Here is a 17394-nt window from a genome sequence, read left to right as displayed (position 1 = left end):
GGAAACAAATTGTAATATGGAAGAGGCGCTCTCCCTGCTCCGCCGCTGCTGGGTCAAATCCATGCTGCCAAGGTCTGAAGAAAGCCCGAGCACCCCTGATGTCCAGAGGACTCATGGCAAGGACCTTGGCAACGCTCTGGGCGGCCTCGAACTCGATCTGATAATGGCCCCGGCCCAGGAGCTGTACATCCAGGATCTTGCCCACATCTGCAAGAAGGCGGGCCTGAAGAAGATCCATGATCTCCCCTCTGCTGGGGCGAGTGCCGACTATACGGCAGATGGTGGAATGAGCCTGGAGGCGTTCCACCTCTGCGGTGAGGCTCGCTTCCTCTTCCGGCGAAAGAGAAAGCCTGATGGGGATGACCTCGGGGGCGGGCGAGGGGGCTGCGGATGAGTCCCTCTGAGGCGAGGCGGGAGGAGTCTCCATCAAAGTCTGAAGCTCAGGCGAAGGCGAGGCGAAAGCGGAAAAACCTGCAAGAAACGGGCTGCACACCGAGAGGCGGAAGACCGGAGGAAAAGGGAAAAAACACAAAACCCCTGGGGGTGGAAAACAGCGCGAATGAGGGGGGGGGGGGGGAGTGGGCGAAAAGACGAAGGATAAAACCAGGGGGGGGGCGGGGCGCTGCTGAAGAAAGGCGAAGAGGCTAGGCGGGGGGAGGCCAGCAAGCGGAGAGGCTAGGGGGGGGGGGGGGGGGGGGGGGGGGGGGGGCAACGCGAAAAGAAAAAAGGGGGGGGGGGGGCAGCAACGCGCAAGGAAGGGGGGGGGGGCGGGGCGCTGCTGAAGATAGGCGAAGAGGCTAGGCGGGGGGGGGGGGGGGGGGGGGTGCGAGCAGGCGGAGAGGCTAGACGGGGGGGGGGGGGGGGGGGGGCGAGCAGGCGAGGAGGGGGGGGGGCGCAATGGCGAGATGAGGGGGGGGGGCGCAGCAGCGATGGCAGGCAGGCGGGGGAAGGAGAGGGGGCGCAAGGGAGGGCAGGCGAACAGCGAGCAGCGTGCGCAGGGTGAAGGCGGGAGCTTCAGCGAGCAGATCCTTCTGAAGATCTTGAATCTGGTAATGATCTCTTGAAATGTTATGTGGCGGATCAGAAGTCTTCTTGGGAGAAGTACTTACCGCTTGTGGAATTTGCATACAACAACACGGTGCATGCATCTACGGGAAAGGCCCCGTTTGAGATTGTTTATGGTAAGGTGGTTTTGCCACCCATCCTTCGCACAAAGGATGAGATATTTGCAGCTGATGAGTATGTAAGAGACTTGGATATTGCTTTTGCTCAGGTGCGGACAGCCATTGCAAGGTCACAAGACAAGCATAAAAAGGCTGCCGACAAGCATAGAAGGCAATTGGATGTTAAAGAGAATGATTGGGTATTGCTGAAATTTGAGAAAGCAAGACTTGCAAAGAGGCCTGGCAAAGAGGGTGCATATCCTAAGCTTGCAACTAGGTACTATGGACCTTTTCAAGTGATCGAGAAGATCAATGAAGTGGCTTTCAGATTGGCATTACCTAGTCATTGGCACATACACAATGCTTTTCATGTGAGTCTCCTTCGCAAGTATGTAGGGCTGGAGCCCAGTGAAATGGTCATTGAGGATCCACCAGAAGTGGATGAACTTGAGGAGATCTTGTAGCCAGAGCAGATTGTGTATCACAAGGAACGCAAGCTTGCTGCAGGCAAAGTTATGAGGCGTTACCTTGTGAAGTTTAAGAACTATCTTCCCATTGATGCTAAATGGGTAGATGAAGAGTTCTTCAAAGATTGCCCGCATGTGCTTCAGACATATTTGGATGCATTTCAGTTGCGGACAACTGTTTAGAAGCGGGGGGGAATGTCACCATTTGGCCACCCAAATGGTTCACTCTTGCTTTCACACTATGTACATATTGGATTGGTGTCCATGGCTTATGGAATATGCCTATGCAGGTGATTGACACGTGTCATGCTGTATAGTTGGATATGATATTCCGCTGGGACTTGATGTTATCATGCCCGGAATATCTGGAGGACTTGGCTTTCCGCTGGGACTTGTGCCTTTGTGTACATGCCCGGAAACGCCTGGAGGACTTGGCTTTCCGCTGGGACTTGTGCCTTTGTGTACATGCCCGGAAACGCCTGGAGGATTGGCTTTCCACTGGGTCTGGTATTGCGTATACTTGCCTGGAAACGCCTGGTCTTATATGGTTTCATGAACGGAAATTGCTCATGCCAATGCTGCATTGCATAGCATCTTTATGTGCTTGCCTGCAAATGAAATTGCATGCTGTTTTCATGCCTGCATGACCTATGTGTAGTTCCGGGCTAGGGGACGCCCGCCCGTGAACCGTGCGTGTGAAACTGTCTGCTGACATGGTTGTGTGGCATGTGAACAGGTGGTAAGTATTACCCAATCTAGGCTCAAATAGCCCTTAGGACTTAGCCAATATTTATAAGTGAGTGCGTTCCCACTTCATTAAAGTTTGGGCGCCCAAAAGTCACTTATAAATTATGACCGCTTCCAAGTTCACACTCACTGAAGTCCCGAGACGGACAAGACTCAACGTCCAGGACCTGATCCTCCCTTTTTACTCATAAATGGGCATCTCCCCATGTCCCTTCACCTGATTGGACCCCAATTCACTTACTTATTAAGAGAAATTCGTGTTTTCTCTTCATGAGGATTTTTGGAGGCTGAAAACTCTGTTTTTCCACCATTTCTCTCCATTTTCCAAGCTCTCCATAGCCATACCCAACTTGCTAGGGTGTTTTTAAAGCTTCCAAGAGTGTTTCCAAGTGCTAATCACTCTCCTACTCACTCCCAATGACTGAAATTCAGCAAAACAGCTCTCATTTTTGCTGTAATTTCTGGTCTTTTTGCTGAAAAACCCTAATTTCAGCCTTCCTTTCTCAAGTTGAACCATAGGGGAAGCTTTCCCAAGGTTCCCTTCATCCTCTTGAAGACTTTTGTCGCGAAGGATTGCGGCAAATCAAAGATATCAACACTTCTAAAGCTTCCAACGTGAAGGCTTCCGCTTGCAACAACTTCTACGAAGACTGGTAAGCGAATTGGACAATGTGTTGTCATTACTTACTCAGTAGAAGGGCAGGACTCCTTGTTTAGCCGCCCTGTGTAGTATTTCTCTTGTCCTATGTGCTCTTGAAGATGTTGCTACCTTGCTTGGTAGAACATAGAGCCAATGGTAGAGAATATGGGCACTGAAGTCGGGCCAGGCATCAAGGTAGCTCCTTGGCGATCTACATCGACATACCATTGTTTTCTAAATGCTGAATTTCATATGCATTGGCATGGAGGATTTGGCAATGGATGCCCGTGAAGCTATGTATTGAATTTCTCCAATAGTAATACAATTTACTCAAGGGAGGGGTCGGCCGTTCCGGCTCATTGTGTGCCTCTTGTCAATTCAGCAATTTACTTCTTGTATTTGAGCAAGTGTCCTTCAAATCTTAGTGTATTTAAGTGTATTGATTAGCATTGTGTTCAACCAAGTTACAGTCGCTCTACTTCGAACATCTACTTCGAGCCTTTTGTTTGGTACTGTATTCATTTGTACATGGACATCATCTGGTTCTTGGAACCCATGGAGCATTGTATTTGTTAAATACTCCCAATAATATATCATATATTGAGGGGGAGGTCGGCCCGTTCCGGCCCCAGTGCTGGTGTCCATCTATTTCATTCCATTTCATTTTAATTTCAAATTGTGATATTAAGTTGTGCTATTACGCGTGTGGGTGTCCATCGGAGTATATTCCCACTTGACGGGATCGGTTTTCAGAAACCTTCTCTGAAGAAAGGGGCTGAAAAAAAATCAGCAAGTCCTCCTCTTAGGGTGTGCACAGCAAGAAGAAAGGGAGGGAGGGTGGGAAACTGAAAGGAGAGGAAGAAAAATCTCTCCAAGATGTAGTTCCCTGTCCTCAGCACCTAGAAGAGGGCTTCAGCAATCAGAAAAATCAGCAATCTTTGTTGAAAATTCAGAAATACAACAGTCCCAAGTGTCAGATGAAGAAAATGCAGCACTCTTGAGGAAGCCTCTGCTCCCGGAAGAAAACTAGCACCTTCTACGCTGAAATCTGCAGAAAACGCAGCAAACTATCGAAGCCTTTGCTCCAAAACAGAAAACGCAGCTTTCTTCTGCTCACAGGTCAGTTTTTTTCTCTAATACCATGAAAGAAAGTGAAGCAAATAGAAAACACAGATGTAGGCCCAAGAACTAGACCTGTAAATGCTGGAAATTGATGTTTATTGCTGAAAACTGAGCACGAGGGAAGCCCATAGGTTCTGTACAATTGTAACTGTTGGCTATAACAAACAGAGAGCTGGTCGTGTTCTGCAGAAGGCTGTAATCTGTGCGCTTTTGGTTGTGCACCACGGGTGTTTATGCTTTTTGGGACTCTCCTGCATGCTTTTGTTGTATGTAGCTGTAAACAGCACTACCTTGGATGAGCAGTCGACTCTGAGAAGAGTGGGGTGAACACACGTGTGACTGGTGGTGAACTGTAGTGTGCCTTTTTTTGGCTTCCGGACAGCACTTCCTGCTGTTACACACAGATGGAGGCCTGATTGTGTTGTGTTGTACCCAGCGGAGGTCCTCGTGTGCATATATACAGGGTGGACAGCAAGGCTGTAGGCATGGGCGCACTGCAGGATCTGCTCGCCATCTGAAAAAAGCAGGTTTTTATAGTATTTTGTGCTTTGTTTTTTAAAAAAGTGCTTATAAACATGGCTTTTTCTTCAAATTTGTGCGTAAAAAAGCATTAGTTTTTTTGGATGTTTTTGGGTGCATGCTTTTTGAAGGAAACTTGCTTTTTTTGGGACATGCTCGAATCAGCCCCTTGTAGCCCACGATGGTGTTGATGACCATGCTAGGGTTAGGGTTAAGCCAACTATGGAGGTTGGAACAGTTCCATCGTGGAGATTCTGTAGAGAGATAGAGAGAGAGAGAGAGAAGAGAGAGAAAGATAGAGAAAGAACAAGGCTCTTAGAGATAGAGTATTTGTACGATTCAATGAAGCTTGATTAGATGTTGTGAAAAGCTTACACCAAGTATATGCTTTTATAGGCTTAGAGCCTTATCTTTTGACCCAAACAAAAACTCCAAACAGTGACACATGGCAAGGTCATTGACATCACTGCTTGAACAAACTCACTTTCAAGAACATGTATCCTTTGCCGAGAGGATGGATGACTTGGGTAGATCGTCTTCAGGGTCCTAAGTCTTTCACCAAGATTGATCTACGGTCAGGCTATCACCAAATAAGGATTAAACTTGAGAATGTGCCTAAGATTGTATTTCGGACACGCTATGGCCACTATAAGTTTTTGATCCTACCTATTGGATTGACCAATGCTCCTGCTACTTTTTATCAGATGATGAATGATTTGTTTCGTCCATGTTTGGGAAAGTGGATTATTCAGCTTGGTGTATGTCTCTACACATGACCATGTGGCAGATTTATTCACAAAAGCTCTTTCCTCGTGAAAAGCTTGAAGCTTTCTACAAAGCTTTAAGCTTATTGCCTCTCGGGGATTGATCAACCATATCCCTATACATGTTCACATCATCATTCCACGGGGGTTGTAGATATCTATGCCATGGGTAGGGTGTGTGAACACTCTAGGACTAGTGGGGGCACTTTTATCCTCGCTAGGAAGTTTTTTCCCCCGTGAATAGGAACACACTCTATCTCACTTTTGGGAGTGTGTGTGAAGCGACTTTTGTACTTTAGGTCACTCTCACATATCTTCTGTACTAGCATTGTGGTACACTCAAGTATTGTGCCTCTTTCTTGCTCACGACTGCTTCACTTTGTGTGTGCGTGTGCACGCATGGCTACAAACCCTAACCGTAATCCCAACAAACAAGAGGGAGATGGCAGTCCTCCTTAGTGTGGCCGTGATTTTAGCACTTTGTACACCAAACATCCGTCTGTAGTCCGGATCCGTTTATCATCGTTTACCCTCCGGCAAGCTTGGCTAAGGCAGCCTTCAATTCTTCACGAACATCCACTGCTTGCTTCTTGCCTTTCTTTTTTTTGGGCTTCTGCTCTTCTTTGGTATCCGAATCTGAACTTGAGTCCGAGTCAGAAGTGTCTTCTTCAGATTTTGACACACTGAAGACTCCTATTCTTTCTTTTCCTTTCTAAGACTTCTTCTTCTTTTTAGGCTTTTCCTTAGGATTCTCTCTTCCATCATTGCTCTTGCTACTACTTGCTCAAATGCGAGAGTTTCTTGATGAGATGATGCCATGGCTGTTTGGGTCTTTTCTATTGAGTGAGTCTTTGCAGCTGCACTTAACAATTCTGTGGTTGTCTTGTCCTTGCGGAATCTCTTCAGGAAGGCACTGTTGATCTCATCAAACTTCTGGAAGTGATCAAGACCATGCTGCCCATATCAACCGGTTGCTTTACCACCCAATGTTGTTCCGAAGAACTCTATTTCTGGGCTATTGGAGCTCATGTGGCAAAAAATGTGGTTTCGAATGAGAAGATAAGAGCGTCCGGGTCTTCATCACTCTTTCCCTTGAACTTTGGGTATTTTTGTCACCAATTTGGTCCACTCACCAGTCTTGAATAGTGTTTCACACATTGTCTAGAACCAAGGTGTGAACGGGGATTTTCCATATAAGAAAGCTGGAACATTTACTGGCAAAGTTTTGCTTGAAAAGATGGCTACAAAACCTGAGCAATATGGGATTTTCCTATCAAGTGACTTAAAGGGTTTACGAGTCAACAGGTTCACACATCACGGAAGTGTGGCGGGGCTTATTATTATTTTGGGCATGCATATGTGGACAGAAGGATGCGCCTAAAGCAAACTTGGCCATCAAGCTTGTGAAAAGCATAAAACCAATATTTTTGGCACATCAGTTACTTTTGGCCATAAAAGGGAAAAAGCACATCAAAAATAGGGCAAGTTGACTTTATAAAAGCATGGGAGGGCCTTTGTGGAGGATATGCATGTGCATCCATCCACTTACACAGGATTGATGATACCGATTCGAGCAGGCCGGCAGCAACTTATGCTCTCTTTCTCTCTTCTGCGTTGATCTGTCCGTAAGTAGCTTGTCCTCCTCTCCGCAGCGCTGGCCATACACTTAACCAGCAAACGACCCGTTGCAGTAGACGTCTCTCTCTTCCTGAGCGCTGGCCGTACCCTGCAATGGGTGGCTGAGTGCTGGCCGGCGGGGTTCTTCTTGTGCTGTCCGTACGACAGCTGTATAGCAGGTACAGCAGCGGTACAACCTTCCTCTTTCTCTTGCACAGGTTGTTCAGAGGACAGCAGCCAGGCAGTTTCTTTCATCTCTCTTACGCAACGGCAGATTCTTCTCTCTATCATATGGCTGTACAGCAGGGCCGTACAGCGCTGGTCGTACAACAATCTACTCCTCAGAGGCTGGTTGTACAGCAGGATACTCTCTCTTCATCGCTCCCTTCTGGCCACTGGTTCTGGGGCTGATTTAGAGGTATCGGGGACAGCTCTGAGAGCCCTTCTGGGCAGATTTGAGGTTCCATTCTGGGGGGCTATTTTTGCACGGATTTCGGGGCTGGATTTGGCACCGTACCGGGCTGTTGCTCGAGGCTGATTTGCACTGGTTTATGGTGCTAGTTTCTTGAGCACGTGTTCGTGGAGCTGTGGAAAATCCGGTGCAAGATTGCACCCGCACCTTGGTTTGGTTGTAACCTTTATTCTTTGGAACAACGAAGTTCCTACGGGGGGCTGGCCGTTTCGGCTCAGTGTAGTATTTTGATATTGTTTATGGTTATTTCCGCTGCGTTTTCATATCTTTGTTTGGCATCTGAAGTGTCTGTATATTGTTCCGGGTCCCCGTTTGGTTTCATTGGTATCAGAGCTTAGGCTTTCTCGGAAGCAGAGGCTTCCTTCCAACAATGAGAAAGAGAAAAGATCAGAAGTGGAGACTTCAGTGTTCAACAGTTTAGCTATTGGGCTTATGGGAGCAGTCATGTGTCCAAAGCATGAGCAGTAGACAGCTTGGCATAAAGATTTATGGATTCAAAGAATTTATCCTCGAAGTATGGAATTGGTTTTATGTGCCCATGTTTAGCACTTGTTCCATATGGACTATTCTAGATTTTAAATCAAATTTTGTTCAAGCGAATTATATGGAGCTATATCTCAAGTGGAGAATGTTTCTCATGTCTATCTTGAGATGTGTTTCAGGAAAGTTATTTCTTTGAAAGGCGTGTGGAAAACATTCTGATTCTGGAAAAGGCTTCTCTATGGTTTTGATGAATAGTTTATGGTTTTGGTCTTGTGTATTGGAGGCTCCTAGCAGTATGGGATGCTAGAACTGTCGCCTACACATGGATCTCATATGGGGAGTATTCTAGTGGTATGGGACGCTAGAATAACTATGAACTATTTATCAGTATCATGGATTGGTTGGTTCTAGTCTATGAGCTGTTTTGAAACCAACATGGCAGGTATTCTGCGCTCGTATGGTTGGTCGAAGATATGCAGGACTGTCTTGGACAACAGAGTGCCAATTGAGCTTCCCTGGCTTGTGTGAACATGTGCCTATTTTGACGACTTTGTAGAGAAGGATTTCTCACATCGATCATGCCATGGCACATTCCTTTTGCATGTATGAAACCGGCCTCTGGTAGAAACCAAAATGCGGTAGACTAGCAGTCACCTTTCCAAAAGTAGTCCAATCAAATAACAAATGAACAGGAGCTAGAATGCTCCAGAACAGAAAGGAAAACGATACCTGTTGGCCCCAAAGCGTGGCGCTCCTTTCGGTATTTCTTTATTCAAATTCAATGGAAAGTTTAACTGAGTACAACAAAGCCAGTCATTCAGGGAAAGTGTCATGAGAATATATTTTAAGTCCTCTAGAAAAATATTATTTATCTCCTCTTGAGTAATTTGGGGACGCCTAGGTTACTCTTGCGTCATGCCGGCTAGGTTAATATCGTGGGTGACACCACTATAAATATTAATACGTGCGGTATATGACGTATGTTTGAGGCCACCTATGATTATTTCAGTTAGGTTTGTATGGCAGGGTGATTCCTGGGGTACTATCACCCTGGGGTACTTACGCCTGGTAGTCATGAGTTGGTTATGATTTGTGCCTATTTAATATTTGTGGGATTAATTTAATTATTAATTGGGCTTATATTTTCAGATGATGAAGACTATGGGAATTGAAGAGTTTACTTTGGAAGAAATGTCTTGGTTCATCACATTTCATTTTTGGCAAGTATAGTAGCTTGCAACCTTAGCAAATGATTTTTTCATTTTGAACTTTAGGAAAGATACATTTATAATGTGGAATTTATTAAAGCCTATGGCTTTACCTTAGTCCCAATATTATATACTCTATTTTTGTTAAAGAAGAGTGCCGTGCTCTCTAAAAGCACATTTTGTATATTTTGGGGGCTATGGCCTAATTTTGGTGGAAAGAAAGCTAATAAAGAAATACTCTTGTGTGGGGAAAGGCCACGCACAAGAGAGGGGAAGATTGCACCCAACATGGTCTATTGAGCTAAGTATTTTAATTTTGTTAAGTGTTTGAATTTCAATTGATTTGTTTTAGTTGAAGCTTGCAAAGCATTGGTTTTTATGGTTGAATCAATTCTTGTGAATTCTCTACTCTTCCACAATCTATCCTAGAATAAGATTCCGGTTGCAGAAAGTAAACCTGCATGTCCAATCTGGCAGCCCTCAAGACCTCTTAGCATAGAGGATTCACATACAGATCTGTGTCCCACAAAAGCAACACACCGTGGTTTCCTCTAATCAACCAAGACAACACAACAGGGCAGCCTTGAGCACACATCTGGCTGTTCCATGAACATGGCTTCAAACTCAACCTAAATACAAATCCACTGTCCAATCTCTGTTTCCACCCTTCAAACTGCCATACCCCTCCTCTCACAAAGGAAACAACTCTGTAGGAGACATAAGCTAGTGGAAAGAAAGAAAGAAAGATATGTTCAGAGTTTACCAATTGTTATGCACAGTTCTGCATCGGAGGGATTGACCGTACCAGTCTGTACTAGCAGCCGCCTATATCAGCGACTCTGCAACACACGTGTGTACCTGTTTGTACTTTCCCTCCTGCAACCGCCTCAGAACTGTACTTGTAGCAATCCTTTTTATGCGCCGCCTGTACCTGATGATGCGCCGCTTGTACCTGATGATGTGCCGCTTGCAGCTGTGATGGGCCAGATCCGTCCAAGTAAATCACCTTGGGGTGCACCTGTGTTGCTTAGGAGAAAGGACAATACTTGGAGAATGTGTATAGATTACAAGAGATTGAACAAGCTGACCATTAAGAACTGTTATCCTCTCCCTAGATCAGATGACCTGATTGACCGGTTAGTAGGAGCGAAATATTTCACGAAGATAGATTTACGTACTGGCTATCACCAGATACGTATTCATGAAAGGCATGTCGAAAGAACCGTCTTTCGGACTCATTACGAGTTTCTCGTATTACCTTTTGGGTTAACCAATGCTCCAGCCACTTTCTAGCAAATGATGAACGATCTTTTTCGTGAACATTTGGGGAAATTTGTGGTGGTGTTCCTGGATGATATTTTGATATATAGTCGTACTCTTGAGGATCATGTCAGACACCTCACGATTGTCTTATCTATTTTAAGACAGAATCGACTATATGCTAAATTAAGTAAATGTGAGTTCTTTATGACAGAAATCATTTACTTGGGACACAAGATCACTCGAGATGGATTGAGCATTGACTATGATCGAGTTCAGAAGGTTCTGGACTGGCCTATACCGCGAACAGTGAAACAACTTCGTTCTTTTCTCGGTTTTGTTGTTTTTCTTCGGAAATCTGTACGGGAGTACTCTCAGCTCACACTACCGATGACCAACTTATTGAAAGGTCGTGGACGTAAGTCAAATCAGCCTATCACTTGGAATAACGATTTGCATATGGCCTTCAGACTTTTGAAAGATAAAGTCAAGGAAGCACCTATCTTAGCATTACTTGATCCTAGTCGGCCTTATATTCTTGAAACTGATGCCAGTGACTATGCTATCGGGGCTGCTCTATTTCAAGATGGTAGACCGGTTGCTTTTGAAAGTAAAAAGCTAGACGACACTCAATCTCGTTGGCCAACCTTTGAGAAGGAGCTTTATGCTGTGATTCATGCTCTCAAGGTTTGGAGACATTATTTATATGGCTCCAAGTTTGTGGTATTGACTGATCATCAGTCAATCAAGTATGTGTGTGATGCGTATGATTTGAGAGGAAGGAAAGCTCGTTGGGCGGAGTCAATGCAAGATTTTGATTTTGAGATCCGTTATCGAAAAGAGTCCATGAATAGTGTTGCAGATGCGCTTAGTTGAATTAGAGAGGTGAATTCTTTGTCGTTCACCGAGATTTATACTGACTTATTTCAGTCATTGAGAGGGCTTTGCAGGACTGATAGTTATTTTGGTCCATTTTGGCAGAAGATCCAGGACGGGAGCTCATTGATTGACCAAGACTCAATGACTGAGCAGTCTACCATTCAGGCTGCAGGAGGCCAGTGGTGGTGGATGATTTGGAATGGTTTACTATTCCGTAATGACAAAATTTGTGTACCACAGATCCCGGACATTCGGTCCAAGATTCTTAAGGAGTGTTATGACGTCCCTTCTGCTGGACACCCTGGGATACACAGGACACTATCGTTAGTGAAACATACTTTTTATTGGCCAAAGATGAAAGGGTATGTAGAAGATTATGTTCTCGAGTGTCAAATTTGTCAGGCAAATAAAGCTGAACGCTTTAGACAGGCTGGGTTGTTGCATCCTTTGCAAATCCCAGGTAATAAATGGGAAAGTATTTCCATGGATTTTATTACCAGATTGCCAAGAACACATCAAGGCCACAATTCTATTTGGGTTGTGGTAGATCGCTTGACAAAAATGGCTAGATTTTTACCGACCCGGAAGACGATTACAGCTACGCAATTAGCACGACAGTTTATCGAGCAATTGTTTAGACTGTAGGGGTTACCGCAGGACATAGTCAGTGATAGGGACTCTAAGTTTACAAGTGATTTTTGGAAACTTGTTTTTGAGAAGTTCGAAACAACTTTGAATTTGAGTTCCTCTGATCATTCTCAATCTGATGGCCAGACTGAAAGAGTGAATTAGATTTTCGAGCATATGTATCCAAAAGACAGAGTTCATGGGAGGATTATCTTCCTATGTTAGAATTTGCATATAACAGTACTAAGCATACGAGTACAGGGTTTAGTCCTTTCATGCTTATGTATGGTTTTTAACCTAGATCACCTGTTACAGTTGGATTCTCAGGACTTCAGCATGATGCAGCACGTAATTTTTTGCAAGATATGCAGAAAATGTTACAAGTTGCAAAGGAATCTATTAGAAGTGCTCAAGACCGAGACAGATTCTATTCTAATAGACATCGTTCGCCCAGAGAGTTCTCTGAAGGAACGATGGTGTATTTGCGAGTTCCGAACGATTCCGAGACTTTACGGACAGGTTGATCTCCGAAATTATCCCCTAGATACTGTAGACCATTTCGTATTACACGACGGATTGGTTCAGTTGCATATGAATTGGATTTGCCTTCTCATGTGAAAGTTCATCCTCCTGTATTTCATGTCAGTAGACTTAAAGAAGTACTGGGTGGAGCAGATCAGTTAGTTACTCCTTAAGAAATTATAGATGTCGAGGACATGACATTTGTTCCGCACGAACCTAAAAAGATTCTTGGATTTTGTGAAAGAAGATTGCGTAATACGCTTATCACGGAATACAAGATCAAGTGGAAGGATCGTGTTGAGGAGAACGCTACATGGGAGACATTGACTACTCTTCAGAGATATTACCCTGGCTTTTTAGTGAGCTCAGGAGTGAGCTCTTAGAGGAAGGGGAGTATGTCATGTGCACAGTGTGTATCTACCGTGTGCTACACGCACGCAAGACTAGCTTTGAGGTTTGGGGAAGCTTGGAACTAGGCAGGCTGATTGGTGAGCTGAGTTAGGGAAAGACTAACGGGCGGGCACCCAAGTATGGACGGGCGGGTGTCCAAGTGTGGACGCCCGATGACCGGCCAAGAGCCTATAAACGGGTGGCCAAGGTTAGTTATTGGGATATAGAGAGTCTCGCGAGTTTGTGAGAGCTCTATGGTCTTGGAGCCTGGATCTAGTGCAGACGTGCGCCTGCTTTACGCAGCCGAGGCCGGCAGCAATCTCAAGGCCCGCGAGGGCAGCTTCGTGGCAGTATGGGACGTCGCGAGGAGGAGATTGGTCGGTACGTCAACTTAGTTAGCTCAGCTCGTGGCTCGGTGGGGACAGCCAAGACTGTGGGCTTGCCCACGGCTGTCATGGTTGGGAGGTGAGTCAGGCCTGCACCCCCTTGTTTGTTTGTTTGTTTGTTTGTAGGATTCGAGTCTCGTACCAGGAGCGTTCTATGAGGAGATCCGGTGGGGATTTGACAAGTCCCCAATCCATTCCTGCCCTAACTCTGAACACTGTCTTGGTTCATTCTTGAGAAATGATTCTGGCACTCTCACATCACCCCTTGGAGGATAATCCTCCCTTGGGACCGTTGCCCGAGAACCTATCTGGCTCAGAGGATTGCCATTCCCTTTGGCTTTGTGGAACACCACCAACAAACCTCCTGGGAGCTCTTCCCATTCCTGTGTTGGGAAGCAGCAGCATGCAGCGATTGGACTTTTTGGGCGGAGCATACAGTTTCATCATTTAACTGTGCAATGGTTTGCTGCTTATTTGAGATTGCCTCTGGAGGGGCTTTGCAGTGCACCAGCGGACCACAGGTGCTCTACCCCTCTTGAGATGCATACAAGTCTGCAATTCTCGCTAAGAATACTTTTTGTTTTTTCAAGAACACATCTGTTTGTTTGGATATAACAGATTTTAACAATCCTCGTCATGCCTAGCTGGTATCTGCTTGCAGGATCTTACCATTTTCGAGAGATGCAACAAGAGGGGTGTAGGAATTGAGAAACTTGCTGAGTAAATTTAGTGTTGAGGGATATGCATCCTTTTATCATGTGCAGCACTAATTGTGTAGTTCATCTTGATCACATCAAATGTAAGATTCACATTCTCAAGTGGTGGGCTTGATCATTCCAGTGAAATGCAAGTTTGTCTGTACAATGATAGGCAGGTCACAATACTTCAGATGCACCGAAGAATCAATGCAACAAGTGTTTTTTGACTGAAAGATGTGAGGCTTAGTTTTGTTTGCTTAATTTACCCAAGATGAAGTCATGGCTGACCATCATATTGTTTGCGCCAGCCAATGTGAGTCTTCTTGACTTCTTTCCACGATGACTTAAATACTCAATTTTGACAATGCCAGCTCTCATTTAGGCAACAAATGTGGTTAGGTAGGTGGGCTGTCTACGCTATGACTAGAAGAGGATGGATCTCCGCATCGCTATCAAAAAATGCAAGTCTTGTCTGAAAAACTTTGCATGTCTAGGTTATTTATATGTGGGGTTTGGCTGGTCAAGCTATTATTCGGGTTCAAGACTCGTGCTTTACTGTGGCTCCTTTCATTTAGCTTGTTTGCTAGAAATTCTTTTGTTGTGGTTCAATAAAGAATTTGTGTGTACACGTGTGTGGGTGTGTGATTTAGTTATGTATTTGTCTAGTTTTGCAAGTTATTATTATTTCTTCTCGGGTGTTCTATATTAAGCTTTCGTATTTTTGATTTGTTTGTTTTTAGTGATTCTCTTCTTTCTTTTAAAATTATTTGTAAGTTCAGATTCAATTGGCCTTATGATGGTATATATATTGCTTTGGATGCATATGAAGTGTGAGGGCTATTCATTTTGTGATATTCATATGATGGGTTTTCATTTTGTGATTACTTTGGATGTATATGAAGTGTGTTCAGATAACTAATGTGCATTTGTGATTGCCTGTCGGAGAGGCCTTGCACAATCAATATCCAAGGTAAGGCTCAGCTTTGTGGTTGGGTAGCATTGTCTCCCAAGAAGTCATAATTTAAAGAGATCTTTCACTTGTGTTCGAGGTTAGAAATTGTTACACCAACATGCAATTTCATGATTGTTACACCAACATGCACTCTACTATGGAGTAGATTTTTCTATTCGAATTTTTTGTTGCATCCACACCAGCCACATATAGTTTAATATAAAAAAATATGTAGGCTATCTTGTACCTTTGATTGAAGCTAAATATGTCTAGCACTTCATGTGTCCGCTAGGAGATGGCTTTTCCTTCTATGTAGTAGCTAGCTAACACAACCTTTTCTATATATGACTTCTACCATCAACAAAATATGCCTCCAATTGATGAATCCATGAGTATAAAGCTATGAGGTTGAGTTTACCATTATACTTACGATTACCATTATACTTACTAAAGTTCACCCTTTCGTAAAGGTGAGTCGAAGAAGTGGCTAGTACCATCCTTGCCGCTCGTACTCCTCCCATGTGTCCTCGTTGTTCCTCCTATGGTGTGGCAATGCGAGGTGTTGCTTGTGTTTGAAGCTACTCCCATACCTATAAATCATGTAAAGCACGGGCTTGTTGTGTTAGCTCCACAATGCAGATAGTCGAAGCAGATATGCAAGCATGCACGACTTCTATACAAGCCTTGGAGATACGGATATCTCTTTAGGATACCTCGATACCCATTACCCCCTTCTCCTTCACCTTTGCGGGGCTGGACATCCTCTTGAGAGGAGTAATAGTACTTGAATGAGTAGACTAGCACGCTACAAGCACAAACTCTTGGAACATGGTGTTTGTATCACCACTTGGTAACTTGGCTTCTTAATGCAGTCATTGGAAATAGTTTGTTCAAGGATCTGGTGTTCTCTCTTATCATCAAATTTGTTATAGTGGGAGTGGGAGTGGTCAAGTTTTTCTTGACCGCAGTAAAAGCATCCACTATGTGTGTGGGAGATATTTCTGGTTGCTTCCAGAGACTATAAATCAACCGCCCTTCAAGGGATAGGAGTGACACCAGAATTTGAGTGCTATTGGTGTCAAAACCAATCACAAGTGAAAAAAATCTTCTTTTTCTTGGGGCTAAATGTCTTCACCAAAAGGCAAAGCTCTGATACCATTGTAACATGTGGAAGCTTATAGAAAGGATTATACTTTGATAAGGAATATTCAACACCTTAGTTCTTGATGATTACACAATGTAGCAGGATAAGAGTGCAAGAAGAGAGAGAGAGAGAGAGAGAGAGAGAGAGAGAGAGAGAAGAAGAAGAAGAAGAAGAAGAAGAAGAAGAAGAAAGACAAGGACACCTGATTGGTTCCCAAATACGCTCCGAAGGGCCTCTACCAAGGACTATTGTATTTTTTGCTTTATTGAGTGATGAAAAAGACTGACTTCTTGGAGATCTTCCTTTGCTATAAATATGCTACCTGAAGATGACCTAATTCTTGACCTTCAAGTTCACCTTGCTTTAGACTCCCGTTAGCTATCTTTGGTTGTCTTGGCCCTTGGGAGTATTTCAGCACTTACGAATAATGAGGTAGATTGGCCCTTGACAAGCCCATGCTATTATGACACTAATTGCTAGTCAATTTGCTAAATTGGTTGTTGGCATGTGTAATAAGCTTAACAACCTGAATTTACTATCATTAATGTGGTGCTTTTCACATATGGTCAATTAGGGCTACTCTTCTTCTGCCCATAAGGGCTGGCCAACCATGGCCTATGCCTCCTAGAGGCTAGCTGACTGTGTCCCCTACTTGACAATGTATAGGGGCTTGTGTGCACCAAAGCCATGGCCCATGGGTTGCCCCAAAGTTGGCCTAGGTAGCATGGGTAAACCCATTTCCCTACACTACATGCTTTCTACATGCATCTATATGCTCCCTATGTGCGCTTGAATTTGGCTACAAGCCTATCAATGCTTGAAACAATATGTCATCATTGTAGAGGGTGACTCAATAGTACGGTCTGGCACTTCTCCATGTGTAGGAGGACATGTACACTTGAACATGACTATGTACGGGACTATGTACGGGACTTGTACACCTGACCATGGATGCTTAAGAGTGTAACCTTGGCTTACTTGTCCCAGACTAGGGCTCACAAGGGGCAAGTTACCACTCCAGGTCCTACACCTACTGTACATATATATCCACATGGCATCCAAGTGCATGATGCATGTGATAACACCTCTCTAGCACCTTCCTTAAGCACCAAAGGTGTGCTTTCCATTTGGAATTAATGCATATGTCATCCATGAAGACTTCAAGAAATGTCAGGAGATATTGCACATCACTCTCTGAAGAATCCCTGGAGCATTGGATAAGTCAAAAGGAATAACTCCATATGCATAAGGGCTCCATACTGTTGCAAAGGTTATACGGTCTATTTGGTTATATATTCGGAGAACCTATCTAGGAAGTTGGAAGCTTCCCTCTC

The 17394-nt window shown here is 44.4% G+C and overlaps 1 protein-coding gene across 4 annotated transcripts in view; it reads left to right on the top strand.

The window, feature by feature from the left end:
* Positions 1-14197, top strand: part of LOC147628654 (pre-mRNA-splicing factor ATP-dependent RNA helicase DEAH1-like) — a 46266-nt gene extending 32069 nt beyond the window's left edge. For all 4 annotated transcript variants that reach the window (XM_086813862.1, XM_086813860.1, XM_086813859.1 and 1 more), the window contains one exon: positions 13928-14197. The gene's annotated coding sequence lies outside the window, so the exon portion shown is untranslated. The remainder of the gene's footprint in view (positions 1-13927) is intronic.
* The last annotated feature ends 3197 nt before the right edge of the window (positions 14198-17394 follow it).

The sequence above is a fragment of the Cibotium barometz genome, chromosome 19 (assembly GCF_041138505.1).
Source record: "Cibotium barometz isolate CiBa-2024 chromosome 19, ASM4113850v1, whole genome shotgun sequence".
Classification (NCBI taxonomy): Eukaryota; Viridiplantae; Streptophyta; class Polypodiopsida; order Cyatheales; family Cibotiaceae; genus Cibotium; species Cibotium barometz.
This window is presented reverse-complemented; position numbering and strand designations above follow the sequence as displayed.